A 14639-nucleotide genomic window follows, 5' to 3' on the forward strand; every position below is an offset into this window, starting at 1 on the left:
CCTTTACCTATATTTTGAAAAATTCAAAACACCCTTTACCTATGAAACTTTTCGTAAGTAAAGATGACTTTTACCTATGCTGTCTTATTTCGTAGGTAAACGTAGACTTTTCGACATAGCAGAAAGATCCAAATTTCAAAACACCCTTTACCAACGAATATTTTTGTAGGTAAACATAGGTTTTACCCTTTAGCTACGAATATTTTCGTAGGTACGTAAAAATTTAGACTTTACAATTTCAAAACACCCTTTACCTACGAATATTTTCGATTCAAATCACCCTTTAGCTACGAATAGTTTCGTAGGTAAACATGTTCAGAACACCCTTTAGCTACGATAAGTTTCGTAGGTAAAGAGGGCTTTTATTTAGTAAGGTTTTCAATTTTTGTATTTTGAAATTTTCAAAACACCCTATAACTTTTGCTTACGAAATCCAATTTCATTGCTAAAAGTAGACTTTTAGGTATAATCAAAAATTTCAAAACACCCTTTACCTACGAATTCATAGGTAAAGATGGATTTTTCCTACGACATAAAATATTTGTAGGTAAAGATGGATTTTACCTATGAAATATAGTATCGTAGGTACAAGTAAACTTTTTGATATTTAGAAAATTCAGAACACCCTTTAGCTACGGATTTTTTCTTAGGTAAATATGGCTTTGGTAGGTAAAAGTAGGCTATTCGATTTTAAAAAAAATTGAGAACACCCTTTAGCTACGATACTTTTCGTAGGTAAATAGGGCTTTTACCTGCGAACCTATATTTCGTAGGTAAAAGTAAGGTTTTCGATTTTTCATAATTTAAAAATTGCAAAACACCCTTTACCTACCAAAGTTTTCGTAGGTAAAGAGGGATTATTGGTAAAGTAGACTTGTCGATTTATTTCAAAAGTTCAGAACACCCTTTAGCTACGAACATTTTCGTAGGTAAAGATAGCTAATTACCTACAAATTTATATTTCGCAGGTAAAAGTAAGGTTTTCGATCAAAAGACCTTTTACCTATGAATATTTTCGTAGGTAAAGAGGGGTTCTCCCTACAAAACCTTCTTTCGCATGTAAAAGTAAATTTTTCAATTTTTTGAAATTTAGAGCACCCTTTAGCTATGAATATTTTCGTAGGTAAAGATGTCTTTTGCCTACAAAAGCAAATTTCGTCTAAAAGTTTCGTAGGTGAAGATATCTTTTACCTACGAAATTATATTTCGTTGGTAAAAGTAATCCGAAAAATTGAAAACACCTTTTGCCTACTAAAAGGGTCGTAGGTGAAGATATCTTTTACCTACGTAATTATATTTCGTCGGTAAAAGTAATCTTTTCGATTGTTTATTTTTTTGAAAAATTCAAAACACCCTTTACCTACGAAAATTTGCGTAGGTAAAGATGGCTTTTACCTACGAAATTAGATTTCGTAGGTAAAAGTAAACCGTCAATTAAAAAGTCCCTTTACCTACGAAATCTTTCGTAGGTAAATATGACTTGTACCTACGAAATTTAATTGCGTCGGCAAAAGGTTACTTTTACCTACGAAAATGATTTTCGTTGGTAAAAGTCATCTTTACCTACGAAAATTAATTTCGTAGGTAAAAGTTTCGTAGGTAAAAACCATATTTCTTGTAGTGATTTTAACATTTTATTATTGTATGTAATGGTTACTCCATGGATATTTGTAAGGTATGAGTTTATTATATTAATTTTTATTATGTCCACCACTTTATTTATTTATTTATTTTTTTTAAGAAATGCAGTTGTATATAAATCCATAATGGGGCATCAAAGGTTGAGTCCATAGTTTTCACATTCCATGAGAGACAAAAGAGTGAGATAAATGCTTTTGGAGGTGTTTGCTAAGTTCATATGTTCACATTGAGGAGAAGCAGTATTAGCTTAATTCACTATTTTGCTCGTTAATTTAAATTAAAGATGGCAGCTTAGTAGTGTTGTTTTGAACTAGATTGACCCAAGGTTCAATGCCTTATTTTCTAAAATCAAAATGTTAGTACTTGCATACCATGTTATCATGTGTCTGTTATTGGTCAACATCTATATGATCTCTACTTGGAAATATACTTTCATTTATTTTTTTTGGCTTGCATGTCACGCCCCAAAACCCAATACCCAAGTACAGAGACTCAAATCCCAAATTTAAGGGTGTGAACTAAATAATGAACGAGTGTTTTGACACCAACTCTTGTGAAGCTACGAATAAAATATTCTCACACAGGAAACCTGGGTGTCACATAGGGAAAGCTAACGTGCGTGCAATTCTCATGTGTCTACATATATAATCTAGTTAACATTCATCCTAATAATTGCAGATGAATTAGAGTCACATGCATCATAGAACAGGTATCAAAGTTAAATAAAGATACATAAACCATAGAATAATAGATGAATATTCAAAAAAAGTTGAGTCCAAAAAGTGCACATGGGGACCATACAACCACACTAAGTGAAATGTACTGGATGAAAGAAAATTAAAAGAAAGATGGCTCCTCGAAAGGAAGCATCGTTGCCCCCACTAAATTACCTATATATGTCAAATAAAATACGTCAAAGGCCAACATAGTGAAGAAATACCCCCAAGATTAACACTCGACATAAATGCCAAGTACAATTTATGATAGAGGTGATAGTGTACACCATACATGGGATTTTGACATGCAATGCAACCCCTAACAAGTAGTTTCTTAGGTTAAACCCCATTTAGTGTGCAAGAAGGCAAGAAATGTACTTGCCCACATTAATTAGCCATCTGATAAAATCTACAAAGAAAAGAGACGCTTATAGTAAACTAGCTAGCCGTTAAAATGCTCAAAAGTATAACCATATTAGTTAGGTATCCAGTAAAATCCCCATGCCTTGGATGCTTATCAACCTAACTATTATTAACCCTATTTACAAGCAATGCAAACATGATTAATCCTCTCAACTAGTGGCTCTTTCAAATAAATAGCAACTTAACAATGCACAGATCTTTTCCATCAAAAATATGTTTTGAGCTCATAAAGGGTTCAACCAAAGAAAAACAACTAAGGCAAAAAAAGTCCAATTAAAGGACATAAAACTGCTTGGGCATAATTTTATCAAAGGTGGAATTCATCCAACAAGTTAGGCAACCAATCCAAAGTGTGTTTCATCCAATTCATAAAAATGGGTTATTCAAGCCATAAACAATCTATAAGGTAACACTAAAAGTCCATAAATAGTCCACGAACTGGCAAACAAAGCCACACTAGAGATTTGTAAAAATGCAGTAAAAATCACTTAAATTAATCATGAAAGGGCATTTAAATGTATATAAACAATTCATATTTTCTATATATAGTTTTTGTGGGTATAGTCCAATCACATTAGTTCCCTAATTCTAAGCATATTATTATTTTAGCATAGAAACTTATATTTAAACATGTTAGAATTCACATATGAGGGGATCATATACAAAATTTACATGTAAGCATAGATTCAGGAATTACAAATAAGGTCTACTAGTTTAAGCAATAGTTCATACAAAAAATAAAAGTAAAATCAACAACATAAATAACAAAATGCCCCGAATCCACAAGAGTTGGTGTAGCCCTGAATCCATATCGTGACGTAGTCGTGGCAAGAGCTCGTACAGACTAGTCTTAAGGACTTGTAGTCCTGAATCTACTTTTTTTAGAGGATGAAAATGCCCCTTTGTCAAGTCATGCCTCATACGATGGGCTCTCATCTCGGAACATGAAAGGTCCTTTTAAAAATGATTTGAGTTATACTCAAAACTGAAAATTGGACAACCCATTGGCTAATCTAATCCATTCATTTTAATTGGACAGACATAAACTGATAAAAGAATTTTTCTAAATCTATGTTTAAAGTTTTTTGTGGCTCACAACTGCACTAATATTGTGCATTAATTTTAAATTGTTTTCTCATGTGTCGTTCATCTGTGATAAGTTTTGCCCTCAAACTTTGATAAATGACATGAAATTATAACCCCTTACATATGGACCGAATAGATTTCTTTCACAACAACCTAGTGGACCCCACATAAGATGTGGATGGTTTAAAGCGTGGGGCCCTTCTGCATGAGGGTCATTTGTTTGTTTGTTTCTTCTTTCTTCCTTTCTTGGTTTTCTTTATAGTTATTTTTTAGATTTATTTTTTTAATTTTTTTATAGTATGAATGGTGAGGGTTTGTGAAAAGATATCATAACGGATGAATTTTTATAATGGAAGGATGTTGTAATGAATGAATTTTATAATAAAAGAATATTATAATGCATGAATTTTGTAATGGAAGAAAGTTATAATGGATAGACATGATTGATGTTGTAATGGATGAATTTTGTAATGGAATAATGTTGAAATGGAAGTATGTTGTAATGAATAAATATTATATAGTAGATCATTGATATTTATTGTAAATAACCCATATTCACTATAGATCACTAATTTTTTCACTATGGACCACTAAAATTAAGAGTGAATTGCCAATATTCACTGTGGACCGATGATATTAGGAGTGGACTACTGATATTCAATATGGGTCATCGATCTAACAAAAACGGACTTAACTCCCTCATTACATGTTTGATTAGGGTGATCTTATTCTCGTTGGAAAGGTAATTTGATGAACTTTTAAATAGATTTATGATCAAATCATTTGGACACCATTTGATTGCCAAAATTAGGACTAAAATTTATCATGACCAATATGGATCAATGATATTCACTATGAGCCATCAATCTAACGAAAACAATCATAACTCCCTCGTTATATGTCTGATTTAGGTGAACTTATGCTCGTTGGAAAGGTAACTTGGTGAAATTTTAAATAGATATAATAAGATCATTTGAGCACCATTCGACTGCCCAAAAGTGGGCCCAAAGTTCATCAAAATCATTATGGATCATTGATATTCATTATGGGCCATCGATCTGACAAAAACAATCATAACTCCCTCATTATATGTCCAATAATGTTTGTTGAAAAGATAATCTAATGACATTTAAAATGGATTTATAATCATTTCATTCACATACCATTTGACTTCATAAAAGCGGGCTCAAAGTTTATCAAGATAATTTGTGGATTGTTGATATTCACTATGGGTCATCATTTTAACGAAAATGGCCATAAATCCCTCATTACATATCTAATTTTTATGATCTTATGCTCATTGGAAAGGTAATTCGATGAAATTTTAAGTGACTTTAGAATCATCTCTTTTGGATACTATTTGACTACCCAAAAGTGGCCCAAATGTAGGCTTTAGTGAATATGAATTATCTATAATGAATGATGAACTTTGGGCCCACTTTTAAGTAGTTAAATGGTGCGAAAATAAGATGATTCCAAAGACTTTAAAATTTCATCAAATTAGCTTTCCAACGAGCATAAGATCATCCAAATCAGACATGTAATGAGGGAGTTATCACCTTTTTCATTAGTTTGATGGCCCATAGTAAATATCATCGATCCATAGCATCTTGATGAAATTTAGGCCCACTTTTAGCCAATCACATGATGTTATAATAAGATGATTATAAATTCATTTGAAAGTTCATCAAATTACCATTCCAACAAGCATAAGATCACCCAAATCGGACATGTAACGAGGGAGTTATGGTCATTTTTTGTCAGATCGATGGCCCATAGTGAATATCAGCGATCCATAATGATCTTGATGAACTTTGGGCCAACTTTTGGGTAATCAAATGATATCCAAATGAGCTGATTCTAAATCCATTTGAAATTTCATAAAACTACCTTTTCATAACACTCTGAATTGTTTCTTTTCTTTTTCTTTTCTGATACTTGGGTAGTGGATAAAATCGGTTAACACCTGAAATTTTTAAAGCATTAGATGTATGTAGTTTTAGGCATAATGAACCCTAAAATTTTCTTATGAAACCCATCCCTAGAAGACTAATTACAATAATATGTTTACCTATAAAAGAATCCAGCTATACGAGGTTAAAATCAAGACCCGAACATAAAGGATTCACTATTAAATTGAGTCTCTAACATTCAAGTCATAAGTATATAACCTAATCAAACCATCTTATCACCTAATTTACTATTTAGCATTACTAAATCGGACCCTAAGTATAATGGCACCCAATTACTATCCTTGGAAAGATTAGACCATTAAAATAGTTAATAACATAAGCTTAAAACCTAGGATCCTTTTAATATGGGCCATCTGTGCACATAGTCCACTTGATTTTTGACTAATGATCTAATGCAGGCAACCCTGGCAGATGGACGGAGCAGATCACCCAACATATTACTATGGGCCCCGCTTTTTACTGTTTGTGTGTACATAATGCATACATTTATCTCGTAAGAAGCATAACCACAAGTTTACCCAAATCACAAAGGCAACATCATCATTATATATCCACTAATATAAACATTTGAATACAATACTGAAAGGGAAATACATATGTCAAAATCAAACTCCAGAAGTCAACTACATGCTCCAAGCTCCACGCTGCAACAACCTAACATCACCTGCATGCATATATCGTGCATAAGCTTATAGAAAGCTTAGAGGGTGGTGTAAGTGTGTGCACAAGGTAAGTGCCAAGTATTCAATGTAATGCCATAATCATACAATATCGAAAATACTAGTAAGATCATGAATCATACAATATCAGAGTAAGCGGAAATACTGACAAGTCCATACGTCAAACAATATCAAAGTACGTAATACAGATCAGCTATGCAAATGGTGCGTGATAAAGAGTCAAATATCAGATGTCGATGATGCAATGTAATATACAATTCCTGATGAGTTCACGTATAACGTCAGCCGTACCTAGACCATATAATGCAGAAACACAGTAATCCAAAATGCCATATGCCGCAGATGTAACGTAATATGCGGTGCGAATGGAATGACCATGCTGGAGTGTGAAGTCGAGATGATAGTACGTAGTATTGCAGGCTATGGGGTCCATCACAAGGGACTTCTATTCAAACTAGTCTCATACCTAATTTAGATAGTCAGACTCAATGTGGTAAACTCCTAATATCAAGTTAGTCGCACGCCCCAATCGAAATCCTAGTCATTGCGAAGGTACACGTAACAAATAGTTGCGCACCACCAGCCCGAGTGAATAGTGAATGAATGAATGAATGAGTATGCAACTCCTGCTCGATAAGTCCACATAATAGTACTGTTCATCTCTGGGATCATCACCGAGGTCTAGTACACTCTACATGCAAATCACCGCCCACTAACACGCGACCATGCAAATGGAAGAGACTTCACTAGCCGCCTAGCCAGTAGTCAGCCAATATCTACCCGGCACGTCGATAGCAGACCCATTCATGAGCTGGTCAAACTTAGCCTAGTATGCCCCCTATGCTCGGGTGGGTAAGGCTAGACCCCTTCCCAATCAACCACGACACAGTGGGAGACGCGACCTCCTGATATTCGGCACTCAAGCGCTCATGTATCCACTTGGTTTAAACGTTGGGGCGTCTCCTAGCCTCGGAGGTTTAAGAACTTTCACCCACGGATATCCAAAGTGCCCAGATGCTCAAACCAAACATTTTCAGTGTCCCATCTAGCCATCCACGATATCCTTGTGGAGGCTACCGCCCTGATGTTGCTAGGGCATATAGTAATCACAATACACAATGCAAGATGCATGAGTCATACAATCCAGTCATGCATCAATCCTCCGCATACCGTGCACTTGTGCAAGACAATCTCCGCCTATCAAGGAGTCTCATAACAATCTGCCCAATGACATATGCAATGGTCAACCAAATCTCATAACAAACATACAGATGATGCGTATGGGCATATATCATGATGTTATATTGTCACATACTCATAATCGGTATCAATAACCAGCATCGACAATCGACCTCGACCATGTGGACATTTAACCAACATCACCCCCAAGAAATGACCCACATAAAGCCTAACATATAGTGGACTCATGGTCTCACACAAGGGCTAAATATAGAACATCATGGGCCTCATTCAAGAGCTTAATACACATCACGAGGGGCCTTTCACATGGGCCTATCATACATCACAATGGGCTCCATCGCCTGGCCCTCAAATGTATCACAATGGGCCTTATCACATAGGCCTCATATACATCACATTAGGCCCGGAGCATGAGCCTATTCTTTTGAGTTTTAATTACATCTTGTATTTTCCTTTCCAGCATTGTACTCAAAGATAATATTAGTGGATATGTGGTAATGATGTCTTTGTAATTTGGGTGCACTTGTGGTTATACTCCTTTACAAAAAAAAAATCACCTTAAAAATCTTCCTTGTAGGATCCCAGGATCGAGACCTGGCATATGGGAGATGGGAGCTGAGAATGGGGTACTACGGAGGCTGTCGGCACTGGATTCAACGGCCATGAATTTTGTGAGCTCGGTTCCAGAGTTTAGGGCGTGACACTAATCTTACATAAACATGCACTGAGTCTGACATGGTAGTAGTTGTAGTGTCAAAAATCTTTCTTGTAAAAAACTTGGAGTGGGTGATGGACACTAGTGGAACTTGGCATGTATGCAAAGTGTTCACAACCCTAAGTGTAGGGTCGCGATGTAGTAATAATCTTGGTAAGACCAAGGTCGAATCCACAAGGGTTAAAACTTGTACGTTTCTAAAATTAAGTAGAAGTAGAACTAAAAGAAGACGTGAAACTAATTCTGAAGTATTTAAAAGAGTAATTGTGAATGGAGTAATTAAAACTAAGAATTTAAAGGTAAGAACTAGGGTGCCAAGGATCCACTTGTAGTGACAGGGAGCCCTCTTGCTTGATTCAAGTAACACAATTAGAATTGGAGTCCTATCCTATCCAATTGGAAAATATATCAATAAAACTAAATTTAAACTTCCATTAACCTAATTCTCAATGAAAGAGAACTATGATAAATGACAAGGATTCAATCACTAAACCATGCCCAGGAGACAATGGCAAACAACAGGATTTACCAATCCCATAATCTCAAAGCAGGAAAATTGTGAAGATTAGGAAGGATTCCATCACCCTACCATACCCAAGGGACGATGGTGAAGAACAGGACTTGCTAATTTCACAATCTCAAATCAGAAAAAAAAAAGATACTCAAAGCTATTTCAGATCTACTGTAATTTAAGTCACAATAAACCATTGAAAACTGAAAGTATTCCTTAAATATCAAATTAGAATCCATGGAATTCAACATAAACATGAATCAAAGAAATAGAAACATCCCATCATGATACAAGCTTCACCACTTAGCCCTAGCTAAGAGGTTTAGCCAACCATAGATATGATTGGACCAAAGTCTCTTAAGAAAAACATGAAAATAACTAAGGAAGAAGAAAAAAATTCTTAGGGATGGCTTCTCCTCCCTTTTGCTCCACTCCTTAAACCCTAGAAGATGCCTAGGAACATCCTAGAGAGTCCTATTTATACTTGTGGAACTCCAACTTTCTCACCTAGTTGGAAAACTCTAGAAACTGCCTCAAATTTATATAGTTTTCCAAAATAGACTTCACTTTATGTAATTTCTCAAATGACCCAGAGTTTCAAAATATGCTTCTTCAGGACAATTTAAAGAATATGTTTGTTTTCAGGACAATTTCAGGATTCATTTTCTTCACTTCAAATATTTGATTCTCTTCATTCCTCACTTGGTTTTCTTAGATCTTTGGCATGTGAATTCTTCAATTTTGGTCTCCTAAGATCCATCCCTTGCCTTAGTGATTCTTGAGCATCAAATCTATACTTTTAGCACCCTTTTCAATCTAAGCTCTTAAATTCACGTTACAACATAGACATGAGTAAAATAGAACATTAAGCATTATCATGTTCAAAAAATAAGATATAAATGGGGGATAATATGCAATATTTGACCCTCAACACAAACCCCAACCAATATTTTGCTAGTCCTGAGCAAAGTATGCATGAAATAAATCTCAATGCTTAATGTCCAAAACCTCTCTAGGAAAACAATCTTTTGTACACCCAAGTATGAATGGGTAGAATTAAGATACGAAAGTGGGGTTTTAAAAACTTAGAGCCGAACCACGTAAGCAACCAATCAAGTAAATTTTTTTGTCCATTAAATCGAGCATAATTTGCATAACAAGTTTTTCAATGTGCTCAGTGAAAATCAACATACTTCCTGTATGAATACTATTTGTTCATCATATTAGTCATACTCATCAATTCAAGATCAATTTGAAACTCAAGTACTAATTCCAAACTTATCCCATTTTCCTTCTTTTCTTAGTCTTTGATTTTATATCGACAGTTAATTTGTTATTCATTCTTTTCCATATTTTTCATTCTTTTTATTCTTTTTCATGACCTCTTTGTCAATCACCTGTTTTTTTTTAACTGGTTCTTTTCTTCTTTTAAGGTAGATAAAAATCTCCAGACTCAATTCTCATATTGAGGGTCAAATATTACATATTAGACCCCAGTTATTGCATGATTTTACAAACATGATACTGTTTAACGTTCTAGTTTAATCATGTTTGTGTTGCAAGGTGAATTTTGGAGCTTAGACTAAAAAAGGGTACTAAAGGTATAGATTTGATGCTCACAAATCACCAAAGAAAGGGACATATCCTAGGAGATCGAGATCGAAGAATTTACACGCCAAATATCCAAAAAAATTAAGTGATTGAAGTTAAAGGGGCCTGAAAGTCATCTTAAATGCAAGATCACAGGGTTTCCACCATCCGTTTGATTGGAAACTTTATATCTGGCCTAAGGATCACAAAGTAACACTACACGTCAAATTTCAGCCATTGGATCTCTATGGAAGTGGTCCAACGGACAAATCAATTAATAAATCACTGATTTGGGGCCCACCTAATCTCTGGATATGCTTCAATTTTGGTCTCAACCCTTTAAATGGGATGACAAAATGGATAGACGAAGCGGATTTTTCATAAACATCACAATGGACCACACAGGGGGATGCGTGAGTACATGAACAGTGCACTCCCGAACTGCAACGAACCAGCCAGCCCGGTCAAAGTTGGGCTGACCCGACCCTTCTTGTGCAAGAGTCTAGCACTCGCACATTTCTTACTGGGCGTGTGTTGTGGGCCACCATCAAGGCCCACATGCAATATCTGGACCGTCCACTCGATCCAGGACGTGGGGCCGACCATACCCATGTTGAGTTTTTAGCCCATGCACGTGTACACACGTAGATCGCCGTCAAACGTAGGATGAACGGCGGGTTGATTTGATACAGTGGGCCACACCAAAACTCGACCAAAACCACTCCTTTCCAATGGAAATTTCGACAAGAATCCAATGAATGGGGTGGATTTCTCTAAAAACATCACTGTGGGGGCCCATTAAGCATCTCTGCACAGGAATTTTCGTATTCAACGCATGTCCACTTTTCCCGGATGTTGCAGGGAGTTGTGGCCCACCGTTTATGTTAGGATCTCTGATCCGAACCGTCCAAACACTCTGGCAGGGGATCTTTACCCCAACCATGGAGAAAAACTTGGTTTTTCGGCGCTCCATTTGCCAAAAACAAGATCCAAAGCAAGTTTCACGCGGGTTTCTTGCACAGTCGGGTTTGCTGCATAAATGCACGACCCCACCGACTCTAAACGCCATAACCGTCCTTGCTGCTATAGAGAGAGAGAGAGAGAAGTGCAGAGGGTATCCAAAGATGTGCGGAAGGAACGTGGGAAGAAAGAGAGAGAAAAAGAGAGAAAGGGAGGTGGTCGGCCAGGGTTTTCTTCTTCCTTCTTTATTTATTTTTTTTCTTCTTTGATGTTAGTCTCACCATGTCTATGATGAGCTAAACCTCTTAACCAGGGCTAAGAAGTGAAGCTTGTACTGTGATGGGAGACTTTTCTTTATGCCTTTGATTCATGTTTAAGTTGAACTGATTTTGATTATCAGGAATTTTTTAGTTTTTAATGGCTTATTGTGACTTAAATTACAATGGATTTGCGATAGCTCTGAGCATGTCCTTTTCACTATTATGGTTCTGATTTAGGAGCCCTGTTGTTCACCATCGTCTCACGAGCATGGTTGGATGATGGAACCCTTCCTAATGTTCAAAACCCTTTTAGATTGGTTGTGATTGGGTAAATTCTATTGTTTGCTTTGTCTCATGGGCATGGATTTGTGATGGAATCAATTCTAATTCTCATACCTATCTTCTATTGAAAACTAAATCAAAAGAAGTTCAGGTTTGGATTTTAATGAATTATCTTCCAACTAGATGAAGATGGGACTCTAAATCCAATTGGGTTTATGAATCAAGCATAAATCTCCCTGATCTCTACAAGTGGATCCTTGGCACCTTAGTTTCCCACCTTTGAATTTTACAAGTTTTAGTTAAAGTTATTCATCATTATTCCCTTAAATTTTCTTAATTTAGATTACATCTTCACCTAGTTCTAGTTCTAGTTATTTTTAGATTACATACAAGGTTCAGTCCCTGTGGATTCGACCTTGGTCTTACCGAGATTATTACTACATCATGACCGTATACTTGGGGTAGTGAACAAGTTTTTGGCGCCATTACCGGGGATTAACAATTACGTTTTTCTGAAATTAACTAGTTTTAAAATTAGGTTAAGATTAGGTTTTTTAAATTTTTAGATTTAGGGTTTTATTTTCTATTTTTAGAAATTTTTTAATTCTAGGATCTCTTTTAATTTTAGAAACTAGTTTACTTTCTATTTTAGGATCACTTTCTAATTTTTGTATTTCTATTTTTTTAGAAACTAGCTTGTTTTGTTTTGATTTGCAGGACCTAACTTAGGAACTTCGAATTTGGTAACTTCCTTCCAACTATTCTCTCTTTTCCTAGATTTCTATTATTTTCTTTCTTTTAGGTTTAGGTTAGAATTTGTGATTGAGGGCTGCGAGTGTTTCATGCCCAAGTAGGTCCGTGATAACACTCGACGTCTCTTGATTGAAGGAGGATTGGTTGAGGGGTTGACTATCCATCGCAAGACTAGACACCGCTCGATATTCCCAGAGTTAACTGAGGTTATGGCCCCAATCAACTAGCTAATCAACCTGAAGGACCATCTCTACCTAGGGTTAAACGCAGGATGACAATGAGGTGCATCAAGCACCCCCGCCTCATACTTTACGAGATTATTTACAACTAGCGAGGGTGAGCACACCCTCATGCATGGTTTTTCCACAGAATGCAGGACACATGAATATCAAGCCAAGGGTGATCAAACTCCTTCCTAAATTTCATGGGCTTCAGTCAGAAAATCCATATTTATATCCGAAAGAGTTTAATGAGATCATAGCTACTTTATACTTTCCTAACGTGTCTGATGACACGGACACGGTTAGGTTGAAACTCTTTCCCTTTTCTTTAAAAGAGAATGCTAAGACATGGTTACATTCACTACGTCCTCGATCTATTGGCAGATGGAATGACATGACCAGGGAGTTCATAAAGAAAATTTTCCCATACCATAAGACGAACACCCTTAGAAAGTCAATCATGAACTTCTCCCAAAGGGAAGATGAAACATTCTTCCAATGTTGGGAGTGGTTCAAGGATCTTATCAGCTCATGCCCACAACATGGTTTTGAAACGTGGCGCATCACGAACTTTTTTTATGGGAAAAGGCTAAGGAAATTGTTTGTGGTATTTGTATTTGCAAAATTCACACTACTGAAAATTGCCCAATTATATCTGTCTTTCAAGAGGTATAAAATGAGTAATCTAATGCCGTAAGCAATTACCAAAGACCTTTCAGTAGGCCCACTTCTAATATATACAATCCTAGTTGGAGAAATTATCCAAACTTCAGTTAGAGGAATGGACAACTGAAATGGCCAAGCTATATGTCCTGGAGGGGGGGTGAATAGGACTATGCCAAATTAAAAATAAATACTGCGGAATATGAAACAAAGAATAAATGGCACTATACACCAATCACAGTATAGGAATGGAAAGCAACCTAAAATAGAGAAATTGAAACAAAATTGTTCTAAGGACAACCTTACACCAAAAACTAAAGTTTATGGTAGGACAACCTTATTTCTAGAACAAATAGAGAAACTGAAGCTCAACGTAATAAAGAGATAGCAAAAATATAATTCTGAAATGTAAATCTAAATTATTACAACATTCCCCACTGTGCTTGAAATGAAATGATTACAACATTCATATTCACACATACATTCCACAATTCTGAACGATAAAAGATAGGAAATATAAATCACACATCCACAACATAAAGAATTATAGTGGTTCACCTGTGTGTTCACCAACTGTTAAACAACAGCCACACAGAATGCTACTCCACTCCTAATATCCTTACATAGGGGATATTAGGGTTCACTATCAAATAGGTTTTCACAGGTTTACCCAAAAACCTTCACAATTGTGTCTTTTTCAAAGGGCTTACACAATTCAAAAACCCCCACTTCTGAGTTTTCTGGCTCTCCTCAGATAACCAACAACTTTGAGATTTTTCTGGCTTAACCTCAAATAAAACCTAACAATGAAATTACACAAATTATAAAATACCTGATTTTCTCCTTTGTTGTAGCAGCCCAGAAGAACCAAGTCGGAGTAGAGATTTGAATGTCAAAGTTCAATGTCCAATACTCACTTTATAATGGTTCTAGGTTCTAATAGATTTTAAATTAAAACAAAAGGG

The 14639-nt window shown here is 35.8% G+C and overlaps 1 non-coding gene across 1 annotated transcript; it reads right to left on the reverse strand.

The window, feature by feature from the left end:
• Window positions 1-13453: 13453 nt before the first annotated feature.
• Window positions 13454-13560, reverse strand: LOC131222433 (small nucleolar RNA R71). Its single transcript, XR_009160040.1, has one exon. It is a non-coding gene; the product is annotated as a small nucleolar RNA R71 (small nucleolar RNA).
• Between the last annotated feature and the right edge of the window lie 1079 nt (window positions 13561-14639).

Source organism: Magnolia sinica, chromosome 1, assembly GCF_029962835.1.
Source record: "Magnolia sinica isolate HGM2019 chromosome 1, MsV1, whole genome shotgun sequence".
In the NCBI taxonomy this organism is placed as follows: Eukaryota; Viridiplantae; Streptophyta; class Magnoliopsida; order Magnoliales; family Magnoliaceae; genus Magnolia; species Magnolia sinica.